This window comes from Mustelus asterias, chromosome 1 (genome assembly GCF_964213995.1).
Source record: "Mustelus asterias chromosome 1, sMusAst1.hap1.1, whole genome shotgun sequence".
NCBI classification, from domain to species: Eukaryota; Metazoa; Chordata; class Chondrichthyes; order Carcharhiniformes; family Triakidae; genus Mustelus; species Mustelus asterias.
Window position 1 is genome coordinate 171,814,591 of NC_135801.1, and position 20,861 is coordinate 171,835,451.

The window sequence follows — 20,861 nt, forward strand, 5'->3', positions numbered from 1 at the left end:
TATGCTTTGTCTGTATAGCTAGCAAGAAGCAATACTTTTCACTGTATACTAATACATGTGACAATAATAAATCAAACCAAATCAAAACCTGGGTGGAGTTGCAAAGTGACAAAGTGCCATTTGCCCAGTATTTCGTGCCTGCAGCTTCATGCAAATAGGGAGGACCTTTTTTTATGAATACATCCCATTCTGTATATATACCCATGCTTACTTTGCAGAAGGTGTGATGCAATGCCAATGTTTAGGGTGCTGAGGGAAGAGCATGTAGGGACATGTTCTCTCAACACTATTTCAGAGAAAGGAAGGTGAAGGGCACTATTAAAATGAGACACTTCAGGAATATCTTGAATGAACAATTAACTTGCAAGGAGTCAGGGACAGGAGTGCCACCTAATTTGCAAAATATTGACCCTGAGAAGGGGTAGAGATATTCTGTCTACTACATAACAATAGGCAGAATCTTGGGGGAGGCAGTGGCACAGTGGTATTGTCATCATACTAGTAATCCAGAGACACAGGACATCGAGTCCCTACAGTGCAGAAAGTGGCCATTCGGCCCATCGAGTCTGCACTGACCACAACCCCACCCAGCCCCTATCCCCATAACCGCCTATGCATTTACCCTAGCTAGTCCCCCGATATTAAGGGGCAATTTAGCATGGCCAATCCACCTAACCCACACATCTTTAGACTGTGGGAGGAAACCGGAGCACCCGGAGGAAACCCGCGCAGACACAGGGAGAACGTGCAAACTCCACATAGACAGTGACCCAAGCCGAGAATCGAACCAGGGACCCTGGCGCTGTGAGGGAGCAGTGCTAACCACTGCGCCGCTGTGCCGCCCCATTCTGCCACTCTGCCGCCCCGATCTGGGGACCCAGGTTCAAATGCCACCATTGCACTCCTAATGAGGATGAAATGAGGAAACATTGTGACACGTTAAGGTGGCGGAGGTTTGGAATCCTCTTCTGCAAAGGCTCGATTGCTTGTTAATTTTCAACCTGAGATTGATTAAATTTTGCTAACTGTATGCATTTAAGGATGGGGAGCCAAGGCAGGTGCTTCCAGAGCAGCCATGATCTCATTGAATGGTGGAAAAGGCTCAAGGGGCTGAATAAAGAACAAAGAACAGTACAGCACAGGAAACAGGCCCTTCGGCCCTCCAAGCCTGTGCCGCTCATTGGTCCAACTAGAATGGCCAACTCCTGTTCCTATAAAAGTGAGCAGCCCACTGAGGGAAGAAATTTCTCCTCACCAAGTTTCTGCTGCCGCCCTCATGTCATCTTTGCCCTGCGTCCTGAATATCCTCCTTTTCCCACCCGCCAGCTTTTGGTTACTTGTGTCTCCTGAGCAGCATCCTGAACCCACTGGCCGGTATTTTACGCCCTCGCTTGGGCGGGGCTCGTAGAATCCCGCCTGAGGCAAATGGAGAATTAGAATCATAGAAACCCTACAGTGCAGAAGGAGGCCATTCGGCCCATCGAGTCTGCACCAACCACAATCCCACCCAGGCCCTACCCCCACATATTTTACCCGCTAGTCCCTCTAACCTACACATCTCAGGGGCAATTTTAACCTGGCCAATCAACCTAACCCGCACATCTTTGGACTGTGGGAGGAAACCGGAGCACCCGGAGGAAACCCACGCAAACACGAGGAGAATGTGCAAACTCCACACAGACAGTGACCCGAGCCGGGAATCGAACCCGGGACCCTGGAGCTGTGAAGCAGCAGTGCTAACCACTGTGCTACCGTGCCTCAGTGGGCAGAATTCTGTTCTGTGAGCCTCCCCCGGGGCGGGCAAGGCAGTAAATTTGAATTAACTGGCTCTGGGACACCCCCACTGGCAAGTACGGGCGAGTCACTGACAGTTCCTGATCACACATTGCGTGCCGGTACTCCCAGAGGAAAGGCATGGAGAAAAGAGGAGTGAACGAGAGGATGTAAGAAACAGCCGAAGAGAAGGAAAAAGAAGAGATGGATGGACCAATCAAGCGACATTACGGATGGCAGGCACAGGGGGGCTATTTACTGCCCTGCTCTCATCAGACCTTTGAATGGTCCTTTCACACATTAAGCTGATCTTTCTCTTCACCCTACCTGTAACTGTAACACTATCTTCTGCATCCTATCCTTTCTGTCTTCCCTATGTACTTTATAATTAAAAAAAATTCATTCGTGGGACATGGTCGTCGCTGGCTGGTCAGCATTTATTGCCCATCCCTCGTTGCCCCAAGGGCAGTTGAGAGTCAGCCACATTGCTGTGGCTCTGGAGTCACATGTAGGCCAGACCAGGAAAGGACGGCAGATTTCCTTCCCTAAAGGACATTAGTGAACCAGATGGGTTTTCCATCAATCGACAATGAACAAAGAACAAAGATCAAAGAAAATTACAGCACAGGAACAGACCCTTCGACTCTCCAAGCCTGCACCGACCATGCTGCCCGACTGAACTAAACCCCCTACCCTTCCGGGGACCGTATCCCTCTATTCCCATCCTATTCATGTATTTGTCCAGACGCCCCTTAAAAGTCACTATCGTATTTGCTTCCACTACCTCCCCCGGCAGCAAGTTCCAGGCACCCACCACCCTCTGTGTAAAAATCTTGCCCTGTACATCTCCTTTAAACCTTGCCCCTCGCACCTTAAATCTATGCCCCCTGGTAATTGATTCCTCCATCCTGGGAAAAAGCTTCTGACTTTCCACTCTGTCCATGCCTCTCATAATCTTGTAGACTTCTATCAGGTCGTCTCTCAACCTCCGTCTCTCCAGTGAGATCAAACAACTGGTTTCATGGTCATCAGTAGATCCTTAATTCCAGATATTTTTTATTGAATTCAAATTCCACCATCTGTCTGTATAGCGCAGAAGAAACAATATTTTACACTTTATCCAATGCCTATGACAATAATAAATCATATCAAAACAAATCAAAGAAAGAGATGCATCAGTAAAAATTAAATATACATTTTAGTTTATGATGTGGAGATGCCGGTGTTGGACTGGGGTGGGCACAGTAAGAAGTCTCACAACAGGTTAAAGTCCAACAGGTTTATTTAGAATCAAAGCTTTTGGAGCACTGCTCCTTCGTTAGTTAAGTGGAGTTAGTTTACAAACATAGCAATTATAGACAAAGACACAATTGCAAGATAATGGTTGGAATGAGAGTCTACAGGTAATCAAGTCTTTACAGGTGCAGACAGTGTGAGTGGAGTGAGGGAGAGAGTGGAGTGGAGAGAGTGGAGAGAACTAAACATTTTAGTTTAGTTAGGGCATCATGATTGGCATGGGTTTGGAGGGCTGAAGGGCCTGTTCCTGTGCTGTACTTTTCTTTGACAACCTGCATTTATTTATACACTTCCTTAACCACCGAGTTCCCAGGAGTGCATGTAATGAAATAAAACAACTGATGCTGAGGCTAAAACGATTGGAGGCGGTATGGTGGCACAGTGGTCAGCACTGCTGCCTCACAGCACCAGCGACCCGGGTTCGACTCCCAGCTTGGGTCACTGTCTGTGTGGAGTTTGCACATTCTCCTCGTGTCTGTGTGGGTTTCCTCCGGGTGCTCCGGTTTCCTCCCACAGTCCAAAGATGTGCGGATAAGGTGGATTGGCCATGCTTAATTGCCCTTTAATGTCAGGGGGACTAGCCAGGGTAAATGTATGGGGTTATGGGGATAGGGCCTGGGTGGGATTGTGGCCAGTGCAGACATGATGGGCCGAATGGCATCCTTCTGCACTGTAAGATTTTATGATTCTATGATTGCCCGAGGACCTCCCTTTCCCTATTTAACAGAGCACGTAAGAGCCCGCGCATTTTGCTTTTGTATTCGCAGTGTTCCGGAGTCTCAACTCCACCTGAGTCCTTTGCTGGCTGGACAAGTTTGGAGTAGAGTCTGATTCCATGCCAAGACGATGAAGGAGGTGGACATCTGTTTTCCTGAACTCGGAGCCAGCTCCGTGGGACAACTTCCTCGTTGGATATTTGCTTTTAGTCTCTGCAGTCAGCCTTCAAATAATTTATCTCACCCGGACAGCCCACACTTGTTTTCAAGCAAAAAAACCTCCTCATTCTCACCACTGGAATTTGTTTGCTTAATTCTTAATTTCTCTTTGGGTTGCAGGCTTTACATCCGCTTGGAGCTCTCAAGCTGCTGTTTAACTGTTTTACGATAAGCAAAAGAAAACAAGTTGGAAGATCGACAATGGGGAAGGATTAACGGATCCTTCAGGAGCAGTGTTTTTCAAATCCCCTGTTGGGTCCTCTCTCTCTCTCTGTGTGCGAACCTTCAATGTGCAGCTTCGCTCATCTGCTTTGGTCGAAAATCAATAAATCAAATGTCAGAATACAGGCTTTTATCTCTGGCTGAGCTTGAGTGTTCTGTAACAGGGGGCTGAACGTCTTTCTGCATTTGCAATTAACTTTCTTATCTTTTCCTGTGTGCTTTGTTTCGAAGACAAATGATCAGTTAAAGCCATTTCCTGGTGAAGTGGATAGAGGATAGCAACAATGGTGTGACGTAATCTGGCTCTGGACTCGCTGCAGGGGGTGTATTGGTTGCAAAATAAACATTATAGGGGTTTGCTTCGAGGCACAGTAGAGATCCTGGGTGCAAGTCGTGCTTGAAGACTGTTTCATAAGAACATAAGAAATAGGAGCAGGAGTAGGCCATCTAGCCCCTCGAGCCTGCCCCGCCATTCAATAAGATCATGGCTGATGTGAAGTGGATCAGTTCCACTTACCCGCCTGATCCCCATAACCCCTAATTCCCTTACCGATCAGGAATCCATCTATCCGTGATTTAAACATATTCAACGAGGTAGCCTCCACCACTTCAGTGGGCAGAGAATTCCAGAGATTCACCACCTTCTGAGAGAAGAAGTTCCTCCTCAACTCTGTCCTAAACTGACCCCCCGTTATTTTGAGGCTGTGCTCTCTAGTTCTAGCTTCCTTTCTAAGTGGAAAGAATCTCTCCACCTCTACCCTATCCAGCCCCTTCATTATCTTATAGGTCTCTATAAGATCCCCCCTCAGCCTTCTAAATTCCAACAAGTACAAACCCAATCTGCTCAGTCTCTCCTCATAATCAACACCCCTCATCTCCGGTATCAACCTGGTGAACCTTCTCTGCACTTCCTCCAAGGCCAATATATCCTTCCGCAAATAAGGGGACCAATACTGCACACAGTATTCCAGCTGCGGCCTCACCAATGCCCTGTACAGATGCAGCAAGACATCTCTGCTTTTATATTCTATCCCCCTTGCGATATAGGCCAACATCCCATTTGCCTTCTTGATCACCTGTTGCACCTGCAGACTGGGATTTTGCATCTCATGCACAAGGACCCCCAGGTCCCTTTGCACAGTAGCATGTTGCAATTTTTTTCCGTTTAGATAATAATCCAATTTGCTATTATTTCCTCCAAAGTGAATAACCTCGCATTTGTCAATGTTATACTCCATCTGCCAGATCCTCGCCCACTCACTCAGCCTGTCCAAATCTCTCTGCAGACCTTCTACGCCCTCCACACGATTCACTTTTCCACTTATCTTTGTGTCGTCTGCAAACTTTGTTACCCTACACTCCGTCCCCTCCTCCAGATCGTCTATATAAATAAGTGAAGTTATAGAAACATAGAAGATAGGAGCGGGAGGAGGCCATTTGGCCCTTAGACCCTGCTCCGTTATTTATTATGATCATGGCTGATCATCCAACTCAATAGCCTAATCCTGATTTTTCCTCATAACCTTTGATCCCATTCACCTCAAGTGTCATACCCAGCTGTCTCTTGAATAAATTCAATGTTCTGGCATCAACTACTTCCTGTGGTAATGAGTTCCACAGGCTCACCACTCTTTGGGTGAAGAAATGTCTCCTCACGTCCATCCTAAATGATCTACCCTGAATCCTCAGACTGTGACCCCTGGTTCTGGCCTCCCCCACCACTGATAATATCCTCCCTGCATCTACCCTGTCTAGTCCTGTTCTAATTTTATTAGTCTCATTCATCTGAACTCCAGCGAAAACAATCCTGACCGAGTCAATTTCTCCTCATACATCAGCCCCGCCATCCCAGAATCAGCCTTCGCTGCACTCCCTCGAGAGCAAGAACATCCTTCCTCAGAAAAAGAGACCAAAACTGCACATAATACTCTAGGTGTGGCCTCACCAAGGCCCTGTATTATTGCAACAACACATCCCTGCTTCTGTACTCAAAACCTCTCACAATGAAGGCCAACATGCCATTTGCCTTCTTTATGAAGAAGGCATATGGTATGCTTGCCTTCTTTATAGGATGGGGTATAGAGTATAAAAGCTGGAGTCTGATGATGCAGCTGTATAGAACGCTGGTTAGGCCACATTTGGAGTACTGCGTCCAGTTCTGGTCGCCGCACTACCAGAAGGACGTGGAGGCGTTAGAGAGAGTGCAGAGAAGGTTTACCAGGATGTTGCCTGGTATTGAGGGTCTTAGATATGAGGAGAGATTGGGTAAACTGGGGTTGTTCTCCCTGGAAAGATGGAGAATGAGGGGAGATCTAATAGAGGTGTACAAGATTATGAAAGGGATAGACAGGGTGAACGGTGGGAAGCTTTTTCCTAGATCAGAAGTGACGATCACGAGGGGTCACGGGCTCAACGTGAGAGGGGTGAAGTATAACTCAGATATTAGAGGGACGTTTTTTACACAGAGGGTGGTGGGGGCCTGGAATGCACTGCCAAGTAGGGTGGTGGAGGCAGGCACGCTGGCATCGTTTAAGGCTTACCTGGATAGTCACATGAGCAGCCTGGGAATGGAGGGTTACAAACGATTGGTCTAGTTGGACCAAGGAGCGGCACAGGCTTGGAGGGCCGAAGGGCCTGTTTCCTGTGCTGTACTGTTCTTTGTTCTCTGTTCTTTGTACTGTCTGGTGCATCTACATGCTTACCTTCAGTGACTGGTGCACAAGGCCACCCAGGTCCAACTGCACACTCCCCTCTCCCAATTTACAGCCATTCAGAGGTGGGTACAATTTCATATTTTAAAAAGCATTTAGATAGTTACATGGGTACGATGGGTATAGAGGGATATGGGCCAAATGCGGGCAATTGGGATTAGCTTAGGGGTTTAAAAAAAAGGGTGGCATGGACAAGTGAGCGAAGGGCCTGTTTTCATGCTGTAAACCTCTATGACTATGACTCTATGAAATAGTAATCTGCCTTTTTATTTTTTCTTCCAAAGTGAATAACCTCACACTTATACAAATTATACTACATCTGTCACTGATTTGCCCACTCACCCAACCTGTCCAGATCATGCTGAAGGATCTCTGCATCCTCGTCACAGTTCACCCTCCCACCCAACTTGATATCATCTGCAAACTTTGAGATGTTACCTTTTGTTCCCTCATCCAAATCATGAATATATATTGTGAATAGCTGGGGTCCCAGCACCGATCCCTGTGGCACCCCACTAGTTACTGCCTGCCAATTTGAAAAGGACCCATTAATTCCTACTCTTTGTTTCCTCTCTGCCAACCATTTTTCTATCCATCTCAATACACTTCCCCCAAACCCATGTGCTTTAATCTTGCACGATAATCTCTTGTGCGGGACTTTGTCAAACGCTTTCTGAAAGTCCAAATATACCACATCTACTAGTTCCCCCTTGTCAACTCTACTAGTTACATCTTCAAAGAATTTCAACAGATTTGTCAAGCATGATTTCCCCTTCATAAAACCATGCTGACTCTGTCTGATCCTGCCACTGCTTTCCAAATGCTCCGCTTTCAAGCCCTTGATAATGGATTTGAGAATTTTCCCCACTACCGACGTTAAGCTTACTGGTTTATAATTCCCTGTTTTCTCTCTACCTCCCTTTTTGAATATTGGAGTGACATTCGCTACCCTCCAATCTGCAGGGAATGTTCCAGAGTTTATAGAATCCTGGAAGATCGGGCGGCACGGTAGCACAGTGGTTAGCACTGCTGCTTCACAGATCCAGGGACCTGGGTTCGATTCCCGGCTTGGGTCACTGTCTGTGTGGAGTTTGCGCATTCTTCTCGTGTCTGCGTGGGTTTCCTCCGGGTGCTCCGGTTTCCTCCCACAGTCCAAAGATGTGCGGGTTAGGTTGATTGGCCATGCTAAAATTGCCCCTTAGTGTCCTGAGATGCGTAGGTTAGAGGGATTAGTGGGTAAATGTGTAGGGATATGGGAGTAGGCCTGGGTGGGATTGTGGTCAGTGCAGACTCGATGGGCCGAATGGCCTGTTTCTGCACTGTAGGGTTTCTATGATTTCTATGATTCTATGAAGATGACCACCAAGCATCCACTGTTTCTAAAGACACTTCCTTAAGTACTCTGGGATGTAGATTATCAGGCCCTGGGGATTTATCTACCTTCAATCCCATCAATTTTCCCAGGACCATTTCTCTACTAATATTGATCTCCCTCAGTTCTTCCCTCTCACTAAATCTTGCATTCTCCAACATTTCTGGCATTTGATTTGTGTTCTCTTTTGTGAAGACAGAACCAAACTTTGTATTCAGTTGCTTGGCCATTTCTTTGTCCCCTATTGTACATTCCCCCATTTCTGTCTGTAGGGGACCTACATGTGTCTTCACCAACCTCTTTCTCTTCACGCATCTACAGAAACTCTTAGTGTCAGTCTTTATGTTCCCTGCAAGCTTACTTTCGCATTATATTTTCCCCTTCTTAATCAATCCCTTGGTCCTTCTTTGCTGAATTCTAAACTGCCCCCAATCCTCAGACCTATTATTTTTCTTTGTGAATCTGTATGCTTCTTCCTTAGATCAGATACTCTCTCTAATTTCCTTTGTAAGCCATGGATTGGCCCTCTTACCCATTTTGCTTTTGTGCCAGACAGGAATAATCAGTTGTGGCAGTTCCCCCATGCGTTCCTTGAATGTTTGCCATTGCCTATCTACTGTCATCCCTTTAAGCAACTCTCCCCAATCTATCAAGGCCAACTCACACCTCATTTCCTCATAGTTTCCTCTATTAAGATTCAATACCCTGGTCTCCGAATCAACTATTTCACTCTCCATCTTGATAAAAAATTCTCTCATGTTATGGTCTCAATGGTCTCATACAGCTCGATTGGCAATGATTCCCTTCTCATTACACAGTACCCAGTCTAAGATGGCCTGCTCTCTACTTGGTTCCTCCAAATGTTGGTCAAGAAAACCATCCCATATACACCCTAAGAATTCCTCCTCTACGGCATTGTAGCTAATTTGATTTGCCCAATCTATGTACAGATTAAAGTCACCCATGATCACTGATATTCCCTTATCACATGCATCTCTAATTTTGTGTTTAATGCCATTCCCAACATCACCACTGCAGTTTGGGGGTCTATATATGACACCCACTAATGTTTTTTGCCCCTTGGTATTTCTCAACTCTACCAATAAAAACTCCATGTTGTCAGAGCCAATACCCTTTCTCACTATTGTGTTAATTTCCTCTATGACCAGCAGTGCCATTCCACCACCTTTTCCTCTATGCCTGTCCTTCCTAAATATTGAATACCCTGGGACATTCAATTCCCACCCCTGTCTCCGTTATCCCAATTATATTATACCCGTTTACATCTATCTGCGTGATTAGTTCATCCACTTTATTGCAAGTGCTCCGCGCGTTAAGGCACAGAGCCTTTAAGCTTGTTTTTTTAACATTGTTTGTCTTGCTCCCAATATTTTTCTCTATAGCTCTGTCTGAACTTTGTCCTTGGTTTCTCAGACTATCACTTTTCTTATTCCCTTTTCTACCTTTTGTTTTTGTCCTTGCTCCCTCCTTCTCTGATTCTTTCCATAGGTTCCCAACCCCTGGTTATGGTTCAATTTTTCACCCAGATGTATTGGCTGATGCGGGGTGGAGAATCACACACAAGTCCTAAAACGCCTTTTATGCCAGCAGGATTTCCCCGCTTGATTGTCCCCTGCTCCATGATGTAACAGGAGAGGGGAATGCCAGGGCAGTACCCTGGCACGTCCCCGGCACTGTTCAGGAACTTCCTCTGGCACTGTCCCCAGGCACTGCACAGGAACTTCCCCTGGCACTTCCCCTGGCACTGCTCCCCGGCACTGCTCAGGCACTTTCTCTGGCACTGTTCCCTGCCACTCACCTGATGAAGGGGCAGTGCTCTGAAAGCTTATGCTACCCAATAAACCTGTTGGACTTTAACCTGGTGTTGTGAAATTTCTTACTGTGCCTACCCCAGTCCAACGCTGAAATCTCCACATCATGGCTACCACCCCCACTGCCAGGGGGTAGAGTTCTGTTGTTTGGCGGGGGGGGGGGGAGCGGTGGTGGTGTTGTGTCTGATTTTGATTTTGATTTTTTAAAACCGGGGCGCCCTCGGAAAACCCGGCAAGGCGGCTGGCAGGCTGCCCTTTGCTTTTCCCGCTTGCGACAACACAGTGAAAATAAAGCAGACCATTCTGGCCAGTTACAGTCTAGCCCACCACTTAGAATAATACAATCATTGAATGGTTGGAGCACAGAGGGAGGCCTTTCAGCCCATCGTATCCGTACCAGCTCTTTGCAAGAGGAACACATTTATTCCTATTCCCTTGCCTTTTCCTGATAGCTCTGCAAATGTTTTTTCTTCAGATATTTATCCAACTGTCTTCAGGCTGCTTCGATTGAACCTTCCTCCAGCTCACACCCAGGTCGTTTCAGCGTATTCTAGATCCAAACCAGTCACTGCATAAAAAGGTTTTATCTCGTGTCGCTTTTGCTTCTTTCACCTTTAACCCTGGTTCTCGATCCTTCCACTACTGAGGACAGTTTGTCCCAACCTTTTCTGTCTAGATCCCTCATACTTCACCTCCATACCCACTTGTATCTCCCCCATTCTCTTACCATCGCTCCCTCTCTCCCCCAACCATCTCCCCACCCAAGTGTTCACTTTTAGTCCTATTATAATGTGTTGCAAACTCTTCAAGCTGGGATGTGGAGATGTCGGCATTGGACAGGGGTGGGTACAGTAAGAAATCTCACAACACCAGGTTGCTGCAAACCGCCGGCTCAAAGTGGAGAGGATTTCCAAGAAGATCGTGCATATTGACACAGACATCAAGTTTCTACAAAGATGCAAGAAAGCAGGCAAGATCCCAAAAGGACTGCTGACCACGAACCCACTTAAGTCGGCCAACAACACAGACTATGCTGAGATGCTCTGCCGTCGCGCTTCTCTCACACTCCTCAACCATCTCGTACACCAGCTCTATAGCAGACGCTGTAATCTGGAAATCAAGGTAGAGTCCATACTCTCAATTTACACTCAGGATGCAGCAGATCAGCTACGAGACAGCACCAAGTAGACGAGTCAACGGAACCACGCCACCTACATGCACACCAAGAACAGGAAACTTGAGAAACTTGGTATCACCACCAGCAGCTGTGATTCCAAGTAAATCTGTTGGACTTTAACCTGGTGTTGTGAAACTTCTTACTGTCTTCAAGCTGGGTAAGCCATTGGCAAAAAACCAAAACCTTGCCAGCTCTGACAATGGGTGACACAATACACATCAGATTGCTCGACTTTCTGAGGAACTGTAAAGTAAGGAAACACTCTTCCCACCTCCAGGTCACCACCTCACTCACCAGATGTAAATCAGGAGGCCTTCCTGACTGTGACCCCCTCCATGAGAATCTTGGGGGAATCTGAGCCAGAGTTCAGTGTTGGCATCTTCAAACAACTGGTAACAGCGGGGTACGAGGGGTGGGGGTGGGGAGTGTGAAGTGGGTAAGAGCTGAAGAGGTGTGAAGGGCATTTATTTTATTCATTTGTGGGACATGGGCGGTGCTGGCTGTCCAGCATTTATTGCCCATCCCTAGTTGCCCGAGGGCAGTTGAGAGTCAACCACATTGCTGTGGGCCTGGAGTCACATGTCGGCCAGACCGGGTAAAGATGGCAGATTTCCTTCCCTAAAGGGCATTAGTGAACCAGATGGGTTTTTCCGACAAACGACAATGGTTTCATGGTCATCAGTAGATTCTTAATTCCAGAGATGTTTTATTGAATTCAAATTTCGCCATCTGCCGTGGCGGGTTTCGAACCCGGGTCCCCAGAACATTAATTGAGTTTCTAGATTAATAGACTAGGATAATACCACTAGGCCATCGCCTTCCCACGTGGAGGTGAAGGGGGAGTGACCAGGGTAAGGGGATGAGTGTGGGTTGGTGGGCAGGGTAGGGGTGGGAGGGTTGGGGGTCGATAAAACTGATCTGCATTGCTTTTGTTATTTTTCTCCTCGATAGATGTGTGCCTTGAAATTCATCCATGTCAGAATTAGCCTGCCTCTGTCCCTGGGCCCATCTTGCCTCCAGAGGCAGAGGACCTGTCTCCAACCCGTGCCTGCCCCCCGCACCCGAATTGGAATCAGGCAGGTGGGCTCCTCCAGGATGGAGATGGGATCGTGGGTTCATCAAAATTCTTGATTCCTGATGCTGCGACCACAGAAATCCAGGCTAAAATTATTTGTTTCCCTTTTCAGAGTCGGAAGTCTAATTCCTCTCGCACGGAAGCAGCATGTACAATATAAGGCTCAGATTTAAGTTCCGATAGATCACAGAGCACAGAACCACTCAGTCCAATCACTCCATATTATCATCGCTCCCACCGAGCCTTTCCCCTTCCTTCCTCCTTTAATGTCTTCATACTCACTATCTTCTTCTTCATCATCTCCTCAGCTAGCATCCCCTTAAATGTCTCCATAATATTTACTAACCCTGACCGCCTTTTTCCCACGTCAGCAAAAATAGCCAGTCCTGGGAATGGAAATTGGACACAGTTTCCACTTTGTCCCAGTTCTACCTTCATTTTGTTCCCAACTCGGAATTACCGTCAGATATTCATTGAGAATACAGTAAGAAGTCTCACAACACCAGGTTAAAGTCCAACAAGTTTATGTGGAATCACGGGCTTTCGGAGTGCTGCTCCTTCATCACCTGAGGAAGAAGCAGCGCTCCGAAAGCTTGTGATTCCAAATAAACCTGTTGGACTTTAACCTGGTGTTGTGAGACTTCTTACTGTGCCCACCCGAGTCCAACGCCGGCATCTCCACCTCATTAAGGATAGTTGGACAATGGGGCTTCTATTAATAAGTTAAAGTTTAAAGTTAAAGTTTATTTATTAGCGTTACAAGTAGGCTTATATTAACACTGCAATGAAGTTACTGTGAAAATCCACTAATCACCACACTCCGGTGCCAGTTAGGATACACTAAGGGAGAATTTAGCATGGCCAATGTGCCTAACCAGTACGTCTTTCGGACTGTAGGATGGAAACCGGAGCACCCAGAGGAAACCCACGCAGACTCGGGGAGAACGTGCAAACTCCACACAGACAGTGACCCGAGCCAGGAATCGAACCCGGGTCCCTGGCGCTGTGAGGCAGCAGTGCTAACCACTGTGCCACCGTGCCGTCCTCAATGTTGTGTGCATCCTACATTCGGAAGGAGACCCATTTGGAGGAGAGAAACAAAGAAGATTCTGGGACCACACATGTTGCAAGTTATGAGAAGAGGGTGACAGACCTGGCCTTGGGCCGAAATTCTCCTGTCTCATAACCCCCTCCATTGCTGCCAATGAGAACAGAGAATTTGGCGCTCAGCTGAATCTCCATTCACAGCAGCGGGTCCGGAGAATCCCAGCTGCGGATGAGGTCGGAGAATCCCGGCCTTGATCTCATTGCCAACGTAAACGGGCAAGATCTTAGATCTAACTGTGTGATTTTAACTAAAGCTGTGATTGCAAAAGGAGAACAGATGATGATAATATTAGGAAGACTGAATTGAGACCATTGATGAAGAGCTTTCTCACGCTGTGGTAGACACACAGGCTCCAATGTTTCTGACTCCGGGAGGGCTATGACCAAGGCACATGTTGGATGGTTGGGGGTTTCCTGGAATCTGGTGCAGGCCCCAGTTCTATCGCTCTCCATTCCTTCCTATCCACAAACAAGAATTCTGGCTGGAGTAGTGAATGTTCCTTATGCCTCACTTCCATCCTGAAATTACTGAAAGAGTAGGGACTGGTGGGATGATATTTTTCACCAGTAATCCCTCCCCACCCCCCACCCAGTGCTGCCTTTCTTGTGGCCAGCTAAAGTAAGTCTGCATGACAAAGGCATGCTAACTGCAGAAAGGCAGGAGGAGAACCCACAATGACATGTCACATTTAGTTAGGGATGTGGCAACTGGAGAATCTCTGGCTGGAATAACCCGGCCCCCAAGTAGAACAAAAGAATGTGGCTCCTATATCCCTGCTGCTTTATAGGGTGGCTGCTTGACTGACAGGAATAATGTTGCACTCTGTCAGTTTGAAAGCAAGGCAGTGTCAGAGGCAATCTAGCCAGCCCCATGCAGGGTGACTGCTCAGAGGGCAAGAAATGCTACAAGCGTCTATCATTTATGTAAGTGACTCGTTCCCCAGGCTTAAACACTGCGTCCAGTTCTGGTCGCCACACTACCAGAAGGACGTGGAGGCTTTAGAGAGAGTGCAGAGGAGGTTTACCAGGATATTGCCTGGTATGGAGGGGCTTAGTTATGAGGAGAGATTGGGTAAACTGGGGTTGTTCTCCCTGGAAAGACGGAGGATGAGGGGAGACCTAATAGAGATGTATAAAATTATGAAAGGCATAGATAGGGTGAACGGTGGGAAGCTTTTTCCCAGGTCGGTGGTGACGTTCATGAGGGGTCATAGGTTCAAGGTGAGGGGGCGGAGGTTTAACACGGATATCAGAGGGACATATTTTACACAGAGGGTGGTGGGGGCCTGGAATGTGCTGCCAGGCAAGGTGGTGGAGGCGGGCACACTGGGAACGTTTAAGACTTATTTAGATAGCCACATGAACGGAGTGGGAATGGAGGGATACAAAAGAATGGTCTAGTTTGGACCAGGGAGCGGCACGGGCTTGGAGGGCCGAAGGGCCTGTTCCTGTGCTGTATTGTTCTTTGTTTGTTGCTCAACATTTGGCTGCCAACAAGCAATGAAAAGAACGGTGGCAACATTCAGCCTGTATGTTCGGTGTTGGGGGTACCATTTCCAGTCCAAAATGATGTCCGTGCCCCCTCTGCACAATTGTGGCAATGGCCGCTTCAGATGCCACCTTGACCAGGTCATCGGCAGGGCTGCTGGGAATGTGTGCTGTAACCATGCTACTGGCCGTTGCTGGGTCAGAACAAGTGTTTGTTAAATTATTTCACGGGATGCCGACATCACTGGCAAGGTCAGTATTTATTGTCCGCATTGCTAATTGCCCTTGAGAAGATGGTGGCCAACCGCCTTCTGGCCACTGCAGTTCTACACAATGTAGGTACAACCATACAGCTGTTAGGCTATTCTAAGATTTTGATGGTATTATCTATTGAAATTAATCCAGAAACTCAGCTAGTGTTCTGAGGACCTGGGTTCGAATCCCACCTCGGCAGATGGTGAAATTTTAATTCAATAAAAAATATCTGGAATTGAGAATCTACTGATGACCATCATCCATCACCTTGTCACCCTGTCCACTTACATCACTCACACTCATTCACTAACATACTGAATAGCTAAAGCTTTTCAACAAATGAGTATTAGTGAATGAAGACTCACCCAAACATGGCAGCTAATGCTGTAAAAAAAAGGGGTGTGGTTTGGTTTCCCCCAGTGATCCTGTACTACGAGGAAGAACTCCCCGAAAAGATACACTTCACATTTCTGAAGAGGCCTAGTTCTGAGGCCTGGGCCTAAAAATGTGGAGCTCTGGTGTGAGGTAAAAAGAAATAGTAGTGGATTGGCAATCTGAGTGATTGTCACTTCTCAGAAGTTCTATCTCCATAAATCCACTCGTTAAAACTGTGAACGACAGTCATCGATTATGTATTGACTGCAAGATGGACAATATCTTCTTCGGGAAGGCTGGGAGCAATCAGATAGCCCTAAACCATAAAATAATAGGAAATAAATCACCCCCAACACCCTGTCCTTTCCCCTGGCACCTTTTCTTGCAAATGCAAGAGATGCAACACTTGCCCCTTTACCCCCTCTCCTTACAGGGCCAAGGGCCCAAAACACTCCTCCCAGCTGAAGCAGCGATTTACTCGTACTGTTCTCAATTTAGTCGGCTGGTGTGATAACACCCAGAACTTATGTGGAGAATTCTTAATTGACCTCCCTTTGGAACTCATGGTAATAGGCAATTGCCTAACCAGGTGGCACTCTTATTCTGAGTGTTTGGTAAGGCAGACCCCTGAGTGGGTCCAGTGATCAATCGTCCCGGATGGGACTCCTGTACGTGTACCATGTGGTTTAACTTTTGCTTTGATAAATTAAATGTCATTCCTTTCCAGTTGTCTTCCTGAGTTATTACAACTGTACATGCTGCTCACAACCTGGTAACATCTACACTGAGCAGATCCGACTTTGCGAGGGATGTAAGCCTTTGGAACTCTCTTCCCCGAAGAGCAGTGGAGACAGGGTCCATGAATATTTTAAGGCAGATGTAGATAGATTATTGGCTGACAAGGGAGTCAAAAGTTATCGGGGGTCGATGGAATGTGGAGTTGAGGCCACATTAAATCAGCCAATATTTGATTGAATGGCGGAGCAGGCTCGATGTGGAGATGCCGGCGTTGGACTGGGGTAAACACAGTAAGAAGTCTCATAACACCAGGTTAAAGTCCAACAGGTTTATTTGGTAGCACAAACTTTCGGAGCATTGCTCCTTCTCCAGGTGAGTGAAGAATTGTTCACAAACAGGGCATATATAGACACAAACTCAATTGCAAGATAATGGTTGGAATGCAAATCTTTACAGGTAATCAAGTCTTAAAGGTACAGACAATGTGAGTGGAGAGAGGGTTAAGCACAGGTTAAAGAGATGTGTATTGTCTCCAGCCAGGACAGCTAGTGAGATTTTGCAAGCCCAGGCAAGTCATGGGGGTTACAGATAGTGTGACATGAACCCAAGATCCCGGTTGAGGCCGTCCTCATGTGTGCGGAACTTGGTTATCAGTTTCTGCTTAGCGATTCTGCATTGCCATCACCTACCCTTAGGAAATGATCAACTGACAATTGAACATTCATGCAAGTACAGTGGAGCCCTGTTGTAACATGCCCCGATTTAGCGCGAAATCGGATATGACGCGATGAATCATTGGACCCTTTTTTTTACTATTTCTGGTTTAGTGATTTAGCGTGACCCCGATTTAGCGCGACCCCAATAACATTCACGATAACATTTTATGGACCCCAACCATCGCGTTACAACGGGGCTCCACTGTACAAGATAATAAGCAATATCAGATAGTCACGGATAAATCAGACAGGAAATTCAGGAGAAACTTTCTTACTTAGAGAATGGTTAGAATGTGGCAGTCACTGTTGCAAGGTGTATTTGAGATAAATAGCATGAATCCATTCAAGGGCACAATAAAGAAACATTAGGATATGGAGTGACACAATGGTGTGGTTAGATGGAGAAGAGTGAGGGGATGTTCAGGTGGAGCATAAACAACAGCATGGAGCAGAAAACCAAAACAAAGGAGACAGTCATCGACTTCAGGAAGCGTAGTGGAGGACATGCTCCTGTCTACATCAACGGGGACAAAGTAGAAATGGTTGAGAGCTTCAAGTTTTTAGGTGTCCAGATCACCAACAACTTGTCCGGGTCCCTCCATGCCAACACTATAGTTAAGAAAGTCCACCAATGCCTCTACTTTCTCAGAAGACTAAGGAAATTTGGCATATCTGCTACGGCTCTCATCAACTTTTATAGATGCACCATAGTAAGCATTCTCTCTGGTTGTATCACAGCTTGTTATGGTTCCTGCTCTGACCAAGACTGCAAGAAAATACAAAGGGTCATGAATGTAGCCCAGTCCATCACTCAAACCAGCCTCCCATCCATTGACTCTGTCTACACTTCCCGCTGCCTTTGAAAAACAGCCAGCATAATTAAGGACCCAACACATCCCAGACATTCTCTCTTCCACCTTCTTCCTTCGGGAAAAAGATACAAAAGTCTGAGGTCACGTACCAACCGACTCAAGAACAGCTTCTTCCCTGCTGCCGTCAGACTTTTGAATGGACCTACCTCGCATTATGTTGATCTTTCTCTACACCCTAGCTATGACTATAACACTACATTCTGCACTGTCACCTTCCTTCTCTATGCCTTTTCTGTATCGCGTGCAAGAAACAATATTTTTCACTGTGTACTAATACAAGTGACAATAATAAATCAAATCAAATCAAATCAACTATTGGGCCGAATGGCTTGTTCCCATGCTCGAAAGACAATGGGATACCATGAAACACTGGAATCCAATCAGGGCATCTCAGTGTCAAAGAAACACAGCGTCAGCATACAATTTTTCAGCATGTTAACTGCATGTTTAAATGTTTAAACATTGACAAGAATTGATTGGTAAATGTACTGAGCAGAGTATGCTTGCAGGAATCTTGTGTTATCAGTGTCTGCTACAGGAGACTGAGTAACAATGATTGATGTCTGACTATATTTGCTACAATGAATGTTGTCGCGATGTTAAAAGTAACATCTCCCAGTCACACTGCTTTAATCTTGCCTCGAAACCTGCCTTTTCATTCTTGCTCATTAAACAGGAATCTTGGTGCCAGGAATTAGCGTTTTATAACAATAAACTGGGGTTTTATATTCTGCTTTGTGATAAATGAGCTAATTTTCTTCTGGGCCCACAGCCTGGGCAGCAGGCAGGTGGAGAATACTTTGTAACCTCTCTTTTTGCAATGACCTGAATTAAGTGCTCAGCTGAATCAAGCGGTGAGGTGCTGTGAGGAGACAGACGTGCCTAATATCTAATGCCTGTGACAGCAGGAAAGAAAGGGTGGGAAAAAGAAAGGCCATCCATTTCTATTGCATCCGCCTCAACTTTGGTGCGGCCAACATCACTTGATGGGGGTAATAACATAGAGAATCACAGTAATCAATTATCATTGGAGAGTTCAGAGTTGAGTTGCATTTCCTCAAGTGGTATAAGGGTGGCACGGTGGCAAGTGGTTAGCCTCACGGCGCCAGGGACCAGGATTCAATTCCAACCTTGGGTGGCTGTGTGGATTTTGCACGTTCTCCTCGAGTCTGTTTGCTTTCCTTCGGGTGCTCTGGTTTCCTTTCATGGTCCAAAGATGTGCCGGATAGGTGGATTGGCCATGGTAAATTGCCCTTTCGTGTCCAAGGATACGTAGGTTAGGTAGATTAGCCATGGTAAATTGTGTGGTTTCAGGGGGAGGGGGTGGCCTGATGGGATGATCTTTTGGAGAGTCAGTACAGATCTGATGGACCGAACGGCTTCTTCCTGCACTGTCACGATTCTTTGGATGTATAGTTCTATGAATTTCAAATACCCAGCATTCCAGGACCAGGACAAAATAAAAATATACCTTAGAGACACACTGATGTGACTTTAGAGTCCAAAGATGTGCGGGTATGGTTGATTGGCCATGCTAAAATTGCCCCTTAGTGTCCTGAGATGAGTAGGTTAGAGGGATTAGCGGGTAAATGTGTAGGGATAAGGGCTAGGGCCTGGTGGGATTGTGGTCGGTGCAGACTCGATGGACCAGATGGCCTCTTCCTGCACTGTAGGGTTTCTATGCTTTCTATGATTCTATGATGTTCCCCTTAAAGTGCAGCAGCGTTGCCATCAATGACTGGGACAAGGTTATCAGCCTTTGCTTAAGAATGGCAACAACTTGTCCATCGAGCTTTGGTACCCAGTGCCTTGATGATGAGGTTAAGTGACGGAAGCGAAGGAAAGATTAAGAAGCAAATCCCACACCCCGGATCCCACTATCTCGTGAACTGCTGCACAGCAAGTGTCCACAAACAACTGGATAATCAGTTTTAGTTTCTCTCTTTGACCACAGTTTTGGTCGAATAAAGAAAGACTTGCAATCCCAGTCTGCAAGCACTTCATTGATGACCAAACATCCCAAAGCCCTTTACACCACTGAAGTTCCTTTCGAAGCGCTGTCGCTGTTGGAATGTCAGAAAGAAGGAAGCCAATCTGAACACAGCAAATTCCCTCCAACACCAATGTGATTGTGACCAGATGATGTACTTGTTTTTTGTGATGGTGACTGAGGGTGGAATATTAGCCGGGACACCGGGGATAACTCCCCTTCTCTCCTTCATGCTAATGCAATGGGATCATTTACATCCACCCAAGCAGGCAGTTGGGGTCTCAGTTTAATGTCTCACCTGAAAGATGGCACCATCGGCAGTGTAGCACTCCTTCAGTACTGCACTGGAATGCCAACCTTGAATTTTATACTCAAGTCCTGGGGCAGGATTCTTTGAATGGTGGGGTCTCTCACCCCACCACCTGAAGGAAGGCAATGCTGACTGCCCTGCAGCCAATCAGCACTCCAAGGAGTCTTAATTAGCTGGAGATGGGACTCCTGCCCCTCACTCGGGAGAGATCTGCCGACCAATCTGATTGGGCGGCATGGTGGCACAGTAGTTAGCACTACTGCCTCATAGCACCAGAGACCTGGGTTCAATTCCCGGCTTGGATCACTGTCTGTGCGGAGTCTGTACGTTCTCCCCATGTCTGCATGGGTTTCCTCCGGGTGCTCCGATTTCCTCCCATAGTCTGAAAAACGTGCTGGTTAGGTGGATTGGTCCGAACAGGTGCCGGATTGTGGCGGCTAGGGGAATTTCACAGTAACTTCATTGCAATGTTAATGTAAGCCTTGTGACTAATAAATAAACTTTAACTTTTAAGCTCTGTAGTCCCAGCAGCGCCAGCAGCAGCAGTGGCCAAGACTGGGACTGCAAGCAGTCCCCAGATTCAAAGTTCCATAGATCAAGAGTAGGTGGGTGGTCTC